Below are 10,690 nucleotides of genomic sequence, written 5' to 3' on the forward strand. Positions count from 1 at the left end.
TGCTTCCACACCTTTTTCGGGATCAGTGGCTGTCTGCGAGTTGAGTGGCATGGCGCTCAGCGTGTGTTTGCAGGTAGGGCCTGGATCGGTCCATAGTACTATCGAAATCACATACGAGTACACACTCGGTCAATGTGATGCCACACGATTGCTTGGGGAGTCTCAGTGTGACCATGCACCCTCCCGATGTGGCTCCCAATGTTGCGTGACCAGGTCATGTGGAAGCGGCGCTAAAGGTAGTCTGGTGTTATTCTAGTGGCTTCTTTGTGACTGCAGACGACACCATTTCGGAAATGGAAGAAAAGTGCGTGCATAGTTGCGGCCACGATGACATTCTCGGTGCAAACTGAAGACCAACCTGGTTTTGTTCCGATGGTGCCCAGTTCATGCGCGTGCTCTGTGTGTGGCACGATATCAAAGTGTTCGGTGAAGCTGCCATGTTCGCACGTCGTCTATGTTGCTTGCCACACCACCAACTCCGCAAATGATGCAGGCCAGTGTCCTTTGGATAGGCAGCCATTAAGGAAAGTGGACAGCGTCTCCATGAAGTTCCCTATCATCAATATACGCAAATTCAAGGCACATTGCTGGAATGAAGCGCCAGGATGCGAGTTTGTGGACTCCATGGAAACTCTGCTGAAGCACCATGAACTTAACTGCACGTTTCAAGTTGTGGAATGTTTGAGGTTCGCCCGGGCGACCCTTATCAAGGACTTAGGTAAGCACCAGGAGGTCGGCTGCGGTGCCTCTGCTTCGAATTCAATCAAGAAGAGTTCACCCTCAGAGTCTGCAGCAGAGATGCCTAAAGACACGTTGAAAGGCCTGGGGATGCTGTTGCAATTGTAGATTTTTGCAGTGGACTGTCCGCCATCATAACACTGCTGAACGATGTTAAATAACACGCCAAAGAGCACGAAATCTGGTTTACCATCTGCACAAACGACTTTAGGTCTTCAATGCTGAAATTAAGGACAGAATGATCTATAGTGCCATCGAAGTTCGGGCAGAAGACAGGCGCGGGCTCGGACGCTTAAGAGGCAACACGGCTCCCGACCTGGTGTATTCTACGTAGATATAGCAGGGCCTTCGCCCACGGGACTTTTACACGGCCTGTGTAGTTCACCGGAAAAAGCATGTCAGTGGGCTCTCGTTCCGAGCACGAAATCCAGAGCGCGCTGAGGAAGTCGCGATAGCGCTTGCTGCTGCGGATCCCAACTCGAAAGTTATCATCATGGACTCCCGGAAAGCATGTGCTCATTGCTTCGTAGCAGAGATATCCACCCTAGCCAGCCAAATTCTAAAACGGGCTCTCGCTGATCCAGCCCCGAAACGCATCGTATGGGCTCCTGGCCATCAGGGCTTACGAGGTAATGAGGCCGCTGACGCGGCCGCCCGAGCACTTACCCTCCGGGCTCCTCACCATGGCTCTCATGACTCGGAGGCCAATACACCGCTGCTGCGGTTCAAAGAAATTCTGACCTATTATCGCGACACTCACCGCCTTTACCTGGCTCCTGCAAAGCGGCTGAGTAAGGCGGAAGAGCGAACTCTAAGGCGCCTGCAGACAGGTACTCTACTCTGTCGTGCAAACCTAAAACATTTCAATGCGAACACAGATGGGCGGTGCCCACACTGTGGGGAGACGTGTGATATCTTCCACGTGGTATCGGCATGTCCAAAAAATCTCCACCTACCCCCTTCCCCTACCCCTTCCCGAGAGGCATGGGAGACTGCCCTCCTCAACTGCTCATCACTAGAGTCTCAACGGGTTCTGCTGAGACGGGCGCGAGTAGGGGCCTCGTCATGCGGTGTCCCGGACTAAGGATGCCGACCATGTAGCGGGGTCATGCTTTGGCCCCGTACCTCTCTCTTTTATAATAAATGTTTTTCATCATCATCATCGAAGTTCAGAAGCATGTAGGATAGCATCGTTGTCAGCGTAATGGCTGTCACTGAATGCTCATAGCTTCGGGTTTATGCTTGACTGTGTGAGTGGTCACTTGGCTCGTCGCCAATGCAGCGTAGCAGTGGCTGCCTAGCTGCCGTCATGACAACACGGAGACGTCGTTGATTACATTTCAGCTGAGAACAACCCAGAAGGCCTTTATTGCACGCATCAATATAGGTAGCAACGGGAAGGACACGATAGGAAACAAGGAAAAATGAACTTGGCGCCTGCGCAATGGCACAGTGCACGTAACGTGGTGGGTGGACAGCATACTTTCAATATAAAAATTACAACATGGTCACCTTTTCCCGTCAATTCACAAACGACGTGGACCTTCTTTTTTAGAGTATGGAATATAGCTTGCTAGCGGCCTAAACAGCTTCGCTGTTTCAATACTCCGGTTCATCCGTTTCGGTGGTCTTTTGATTGTGGTACTCGACTGGTCACCCGCAGGACTTGGGGTAAAATCCCGGAAGTGGTGGCCACATTTTTAGTAAAGGCGAAAACTCTTGATGCCTCTAGGCCTAGATGAGGGTGCGTGTTAAAGAATCCCAGGTCGTGAAAATTTCATAACAACTTCATTAGGGGGCCTTCAGGCAGGCCCACGAAGCGGCCGCCAAGTACTCCCTGTCGGTTCCTACGTGGGAGACGCCTGCTACGCGCTAAGCGCGTCCTGCAGGACTGAAATAAAGTTTTGTTTCATTCCATTCATTCCATTCATTTAGGCGTTTTAGTAATCATACCGTAATTTTCAGACGAAATGCGAACAATCATTGTTTAAATACTGTGGTTCTCATGTCTGACAAATATATTCTTTCGGTTGCACTGCAAGAACCACACGAAGGACTGCAATATGTCAGCATTATGTGCATTGCACCTGTATTTCTCAAAACTTGTGATTCAACGAACTTTGTCTTAATTGTTTGAAATAAAAGCATAATACGTAGACGCTGACAGGGCGCGGCACAAGAACTCGCTCAATCAACGATATTTTGCCGTAATGTCAAGCAAGGTAAGCCTCTCACTACATCATAAAAAGCTTAGAACTTTATTAGGAGTCGAAAATAACGTGTGCTAATATAAATGAGTGGTATGTGAGCTGGATAAAGTTCAGCACTCGAAATGTTGCCTGTTTATAATACGTGTCGTGAGTGACATATGTTTTATTGTGATAGCAATTTTATGAACAGTCTAAGCTGGTTTTTTGCCGGAACCGCCATCGTCATTCACCGTATATGTATCCGTATCTAATATAACACTAAAAACAACTATGTACCACCCCACGAAAAGAATCCGGATGGGATGTGAAGCAGCGGCCGTGCGCACGATGTTGACCGAGTTGAAACGGGCGTCGACGCCGGTGCAGGAAGAACGGTTCGAAGCGAAACTTGGTGTAGCGTTTACTCGGGTAAACACTTGTTTGAAACGCAAAGGCACGGGAGGTTGCACGCATTCAAGGCGCTTGCCCTTGTATCCCTTGGCTCGCGTCTCGTCAGTGTTACGTACGTACCTTCTCTAGTCTCGAACGCGATTGGTGTTCTTGACTGGCACGTCTTCGAGGTAGCTGGTATTCCGTTGCCGACGCTTACTTTTGGCTTCCCTGGCCTGCGCCTCGTTGCTATTACCGTCCCCATTCGTGAACGCAATCGGTTTCGCTAACCCTCGCAACGCCGGAGACGGCCAGGAAAGGTACTTGTCCACTAGAGGGAAGCATGCCGCGACTGCGTCCCGTGCATCGGCGCGATCTCCACATTTTCGGTGCTGCGAGATTCTCGAGGCGCGTGCAGCACGCGCACACGCCGGCTTGCGGCTTCTCGCCGATAGATGGAGAGATTTGACGCAGTAGAAATGATGGCCACGTGAAGAGTAGAGTCCCTGAAAAAATATGGCAGATCGCGCGTACAGTGGGAATCGATGACATGCGAAGCACGAATGGGAAATGTTGGCGTGTCACTTTAAAATCAGCGCAACGTTACGAGGTGCAGGTAAATGATGCCGTACATGACTGCCGTGTCAATATCATTATGTTTGAATATGTCGCTTACCTTCGTCATCTATTGACGTCACCTAATACCGAATTTAGTATATTTACAGCTAGCGAAACAGCCGCGAGCACACTATGAGCGTGGTATGTTGTCATGTTCTTACAAGACCCGCGTCTCAGGATTATCATGTTTGCACTAGTCATATATTTAGTTATCCATTGACGTCACGCAACGCCAAATTTGGTATGTGTGGAGCTAGCTAAACGGCCGCGATCACACATGAAGGGCCCAATATACTCCTATGTAGCGTTGACGTGCGCGCACTCTGGGCACAGCGACGATACGTTAGCCAAACGCGAGCGCTCTATAGTCTGATGCCAGGAGCGACCAGCGTCCGTCGGCGTGACATGCTGCAAATGCAACATGTTGCATTTTGCGCCGATGCGTCACCCAGACTACACTGCGTCTCCCTCTTTTCGTGACGGAGGAATGTCAGACTCGCTAAAAAGCGCATCCGTCAAAGCAACGCAGCGTTGCGGGCGTCTGCGAGTATATGACTGGACCGGTGGCTAGCATGGCAACGCCGGTGTGACGCGACGAAATGAACGCCGCCGAGCACGCGCACCGCGTCACGTCGAAATGTATTGGCGACTTTACTCTGGCATGAAGTCATGTTTTAGCATGACACGCATCTCATGATTATCATGTTTGCACCAGTGACATACCTTTGTCATCCATTGGCGTCATATAGTGCCAAATTTGGCATATGTGAAGCTAGCGAAACACCCGTGAGCGCATCATCAGTGTGGCATGTAGTCATCTTGTTACATGACACGCATGTGGTGATTGTCATGTTTTAGTTTGTCAATTACCTGTGTCGTCAGTTGGCGTCGCGCAATGCCGAGGTTGGTACATGTGAAGCTAGTGAAACGGCCGTGAGCACATCATGAGCGTAGCATGTGGAGCCGGCAGTCTCGCCGACATGCAGCTCACGTCACTTTTGTTCATGCAGGTTTTGGCCGCTCTTGGAATAGAAGTATGCTCCGGCGCAGTGGAAGGGAGCGTAGATTTTCGGTGCGGACCATGTTCGCTAAGGTGGTGGTGGTGGTGGTAGTGGTGTTGCAGCAGGCGGGGTTAGCCTGGCCTGCATGGCTGGCAATTGTTCCGCCTGAGCATCTCCTGAATTGGGAAAATATCACCACGTGTCAGACAGCCCAGTGTCTCGCAGGAAGACCAACAAAGTTCGTTGCACGTTCCTCCTAGTTGCCGCGGGTCCTTCAGGAAAGATGATCTCATCAACTGTCCGGTGCCTATGTCAGCCTTTTCGCAAGGTGCGGATCATCGCTGCTCTTTGCGCATCAAACTGTGGGCAAAGCCAAATGAAATGTTCAATATCCCCGATGTCACCACAGAAGGCACAGAACGGGGAAGCGTCTCTCCTAGTCTTGAATGACCAGACCGGGGTGTATGCGGAGCCGGTTCTACTGCGGTACAACAGCGTTGCTTCTTCACGAGAAAGTCCATGAATTACACATGCTTGGTGTGGAAACTTGTAGATCGTCATGAAATGATTGCCTATCACATCTTTGTTGTTCTGGTAAGTCTTGGGAGTTCTTACTTTTGGAAACGATGTACGTGCTTTGCATGCAAGGGCATCAGCCTTTTGATTGCCCTCAATGCCAACGTGGGATGGGATCCACTGGAACTTTATATTAAAACTCTTGCCATTTGGGTGTTTGATTAGTGCCAGAGATTGCCTGGTGAACTTTTCTTGAGGTAGGCCAAGATGCAGTCTTTGTAGCGCCGATTTGGAGTCCGTCAGCACTACAACATCTCGTGCAGAAAAGGATCGCCGTTTTCGCAAAGCCGCCGTAACTGCAGCGCTTTCTACCGTTGTGGACAAAACCACGCGATCCAGGCGGCCCGACCATGACACGCCCAGGCTGGGTATGCAGAAAGCCGCTGCGCAGCTATCCGTCTGTGTGCACACTGATCCGTCGGTGTACACTTGTAGGTGGCCACGGTACATGGTGCTCAAGTGGTCCAGCGCAAGAAATTTTGCTTCCGCGGCTGGAATGGTGCGCTTCGCTGGTAGATTGGGTACGCTGAAGTTGCACGCAACATCCACAAAAGACCATGGCGGGTCCATAGGGTGCCGTTAGGGCAGTTTCAAGCCTAAATATTGAAATGTGTTTAGTGCCGCGTTGAATTGTGAGCCAGTTCTTGTTCTTAGCCGCCGGAGAAGCGCCGTGCCTGCGAAGGACTCGCCCAGTCTTGACAGCTGCGTCAATAAGGCCTGAGACGCCAAAAGGCGGAGCGGAAGAGACTCGGCTTTATTGGTTACCTTCGTGTTTGAAGCCGCCTGAGGGACTCCCATCACCAAGCGAAGACCCTTTCTGTGCACTGCCTCTAGGCGTGCGAACTGGCTTGGTGATGGTGATATCAGGGGCAGCTGATAAAGAATGTGGCTTGTTATAAGCGCATCATTCTAGTTAAGCATGGGGATTGTTGCCCCAACAGACCCCTGCCATGCGACGAAGAGCGTTGATCCTTTGCACTGATGCAGTGACTATACCATAAACCGCACGTCGCCATAATAGCTTGTTGTCGATGGTAATGCCCAGGAAACGGACACATGTTGCACAACGAATTGAGTGACCTCGAATATTCAGCGACAGACGTGTTGACTTCCGTCGCGCTCCCTGGAAGAGCATGAACGCCGACTTTTCTGCTGATAAAGATAGGCCAAGTGTGCACAAGTGACGCTCAATGATTGAAATAGCGCTCAGTGCTATCCGGGCCAAACGTTTGTGCTGGTACCCTGAGATCCAAATGCGGATGTCATCGGCGTAGATGGATATTTTAACTGCTTTTAGGGCTGAGTGCAGAGTGTCGGGAAGCCTGGCCACGGCAGCGTTAAAAAGCAAGGGATATAGAACACTTACTTGTGGGACGCCGAGGGAAACGCGTCTCTCTTCACTAGTTACATTTCCAAGCTTAATACGGACACAGCGGTCTCCGAGAAATTCATGTACGAACCGCAGAGCATTTCCTGACACACCCATGGCTTGGAGCCCGTTCACGATGCCTGCCTGAAGCACACAATCATATGCCTTGGCAACGTCCATGAAGACGGCGAGTGTCGAGAGTCCACTGACGCGGTGGTGTTTGATGTGGCTTAATAGGTCCAAAACACTGTCCTGGGCACTCAGTCGTGGGCGAAATCCGGTCATACACGTTGGCCATCGTCTTCCTTGTTCAAGGTACCAAGTTAATCTTGTACACATTAATCTTTCCATCAACTTAGATACGCATGATATAAGAGATACCGGTCGATATGACGCGAGGCTCACAGGTTCCTTTCCGGACTTTAGAACTGGCACCACCCATGCTGTCTTCCAAACAAATGGGATCTCTCCCGAGCTCCAGACATGAATAAATATGTCCAAAAGGGCCCTTTTTCTCTCGAATGGTACATTTGTCAGCATTTGATTGCTGATCAAATCGGGACCCACGGCACAGCGTCTTCTTCATTTGCTAAGTGTCATATCCAGCTCTCGGAAGGTGAATGGCGTATCCATGGTGTGAAAAAACTGGGGTCACAGAGAATCACCGCTCCTGCAGATCTACCAGATATGTACACGTCTGCGAAATCCTCTGCAAGGGTTTGCAAATCTATCCCTTGTTTCAAAGCGAGTGCTTCGAATGGCCTGTTTGTTCGGATCTTCCCAGAAAGACTATTTATTACTGCCCATATCTTTGTCAAGGGCGTAAACGTTGATAAACGCTCACAGAAAGCGGCCCACTGATTTCGTCTTAATTTTTTGTATGGCGACGAATCGCAGCGTTTATCCTGTTATATTCGGTTTTCGAAGACGGATTTCCTTTTGTTCTCATAATTTTCCGCTCCGCTCGTCTACGTGCTGCGCAGAGGTTCTTCAATTTCAAGTCAGGAGCAGGAAAATGGTCGGGCAGTTTCAGCAATGAAGTTGCTGATCGCTATGCTTTGCAACATATCTGCGAACAGCTCACCAGTGGATTTGTCCAACACTTTTCTGTAGGTGTCCCAGCGTGTTACATTGCAGAATTGTCGACCAGCAGTTCGAAAACCCAGGATATTGGGGAAGATGGGGAAATGGTCGCTGCCCATTTTGTCTGGAGCCATGGCCGATGATACCAGAAGGTCCGTGGAGTGAAGTACAAGGTCTATTGCACTCCATGAATCTGGTGGCCTGAAAAATGTAGGTTTACCATCGTTCGCCACACATAATACGGCAGCATCTGCAGCTGCTAGAAGTTCCTTGCCTCGAAAATCCACACTCTTATCTCCCCAGAGTGGATGGTGCGCTTTAAAATCACCACAGATTATTCGAGGAGTGGGACATCGAGTGCAGAGGTCCTTTAGGAAAGTCTCCATAGAGACCTTTTTTCGTGGGCTTATGTACACCGATACCACACTCAGTTTTCGGTTTCCCAGGCACACTTGCACAGCAGCGACTTCCAGTGAGTTGGAACAGAAGTCTTGCACTGGTAAGGTGACGTGAGGTATTTTCCGTCTTATGTATATCATTGCGCTTTATTTGCAAACGACGTTATGCTCGGGTTGCCGTGTCGGGTGTACTCTGGGAGCGTCCTTGCATTCGGTAGACCGGCTTCGGAGAGGGCTAGAATCGGTATTGGAATATCGCGTAGGAAAAGGTTGAGTTCGCACAGGCGTTTTAGAAGACCGGCGCAGTTCCATTGCATTATTAAGGGCACTTTTGAAGGACGAAATAGACCAGGTGGACGAGACAGTGCCATTATTCTACTGTGTGTTTGTGGAAGAAGAGCAAAGTAACACTGACTCTAGATCCAGGACTGCTTCCAACATATTTTTCGTTGAACTCGCAGGCATCTTAGCGACGTGTGAACGTAGTGCTGTGAACAGAGGTTTTCTTGCTGTTGGCTTCCAGATGGTACTTGAGATGGGCTCAGTGCATCAGCGTAGGTGCGCTTGGCGGACTCTTTCGTGATACATTTCTCACCAGCGTTGAGCACTTGCGTTGACTCAGTGCCAGCTCTTGTTGGATTTAGGCGCGGAAAATTTCCTGCGTACTCGTTATCCGAACCGCCATGTTGTGGCACGCCGGACATCTTCTTTGTGAGCTATGGTTCGTTCACCGTCTTCGGGCAGAGGACAAACGTCTTATTTCTTCGCTGCGCAGCTGTTCGTGCTGGACATCGGCCGTAGCTAGCTGGGTGGTCACCGCCACAGTTTGCACACACAATTTTTTATTTACTTGTACACGTCTTAAAGTCATGAGGCTCCCCACAGCGCTTACACCTTTGTTCCCCACGACAGTGCTTAGCAACATGTCCAAAACGCTGACATTTAAAACAGCGTGGTGGCGCCTCCACGTAGTCTACCAGCTCGTGTCTGGTGAAGCCAAGGTTGATCTTCTCTGGACGTTCCGAATTGGGAGCGAATGTGAGAACTACAGAGTCAGTGCGCCTTGATTCTCATTCGGTGGATGAGGTTTGGACTCGTCGTATGATTCTTCTTGCGTGGTATACTCCTTGAGGTCTCAGGTAGGTTAAAAGCTCTTCGTCCGAGTACCATCTTGGGACCCCTTTTATAATGCAGGTATTTTTTATGTAGCTGTGTGGTACACGGGCAGATATGGCAAGGCCGCAGATAGTGTTGGTCTCTAGAAGCATATTAGCTTGATGTTCTGTCTCTATATCCAAGAGCAGGGCTCCCTGTGCTGTGAAACGGCTTTTAACTGGGGCTCCACCGAGAATCGTTTCAATTTCCGAGTATAGGTGAATAGGATTCACTTGCCTCAAGTTAGCTCCTTCGGATGTTGGAGCAATTAACACAGGAATGCCCACCGTCCTGTCTTTGCGATGTCGCACAAGGCGGAAACCACCCTCGTCCATGTCTTGATCTGTGAGGTTCGCCCCGTTGTGGTCCCCGACGACAGTTGATTCGTCCTCTGATTCAACGCTGTGTTGGCGCTTGCAGTCAGGTATGCTTGCGCAAACCAGCTGGTGCTTCTGACCTGGTGTCACACCTTGGGAGGTCATGGCGGCGCTCTCCCTGATGCTTGTCTCGTTTCTTCTAGCACCTTTCGACGCGGCGGGCTGCGCAGCACCCGTCGGTCGCCGATACGGCAGGTACCTTACCCGCAGGGGCGCCTGCGCAAGTAGGCGTTTGGTGTGTAGTGACACCACGGACTCGAGCTAACGAGGCAGTTTCGGCTCCCTTCCACGCCTAGCCGTGCGTGGCTTTGCCGTGTCCGGGGAAAAGGGGATCCTGGGGGTTGAGCTGACGCTGGGTGATTGGACCTTTAAGGCCCCCCGGCAGAGGCAACACACCCATTTGGCCCTGGCTTCACGTAGACGGCACCCCTGGGCTGACCCACCCAGGGGAAATCGGCAGTCGCCTTTTCCTATCTCTCTCTCCTTACATCTTCGTCTTTATCTCTCACTTTTTATCTGTCCTGTCTTCTCCTCTCTTCTGTTTACTTCCAAACTTCCTGGCGGCTAGGGTTAACCCTGTGCGAATAGCCTACCTTGGTCTAAGGGCATTGGGTTATATTAGCGTTGTATGGCTGGCGTCTGCAGGTTTTAGCACCCGCAAACTTGTAGCGTCCCCTCGTTGGGCTCCGTGGTGGGTGGCCGCCAACGCTTCTGAAAAAAATTAAACTGGCATGCATAGAGCATTTCCATTATTAAGTGATCGTACCACCTTGAAGCGCGTACACACCGAAAACTT

This window comes from Rhipicephalus microplus, chromosome 10, assembly GCF_043290135.1.
Source record: "Rhipicephalus microplus isolate Deutch F79 chromosome 10, USDA_Rmic, whole genome shotgun sequence".
In the NCBI taxonomy this organism is placed as follows: Eukaryota; Metazoa; Arthropoda; class Arachnida; order Ixodida; family Ixodidae; genus Rhipicephalus; species Rhipicephalus microplus.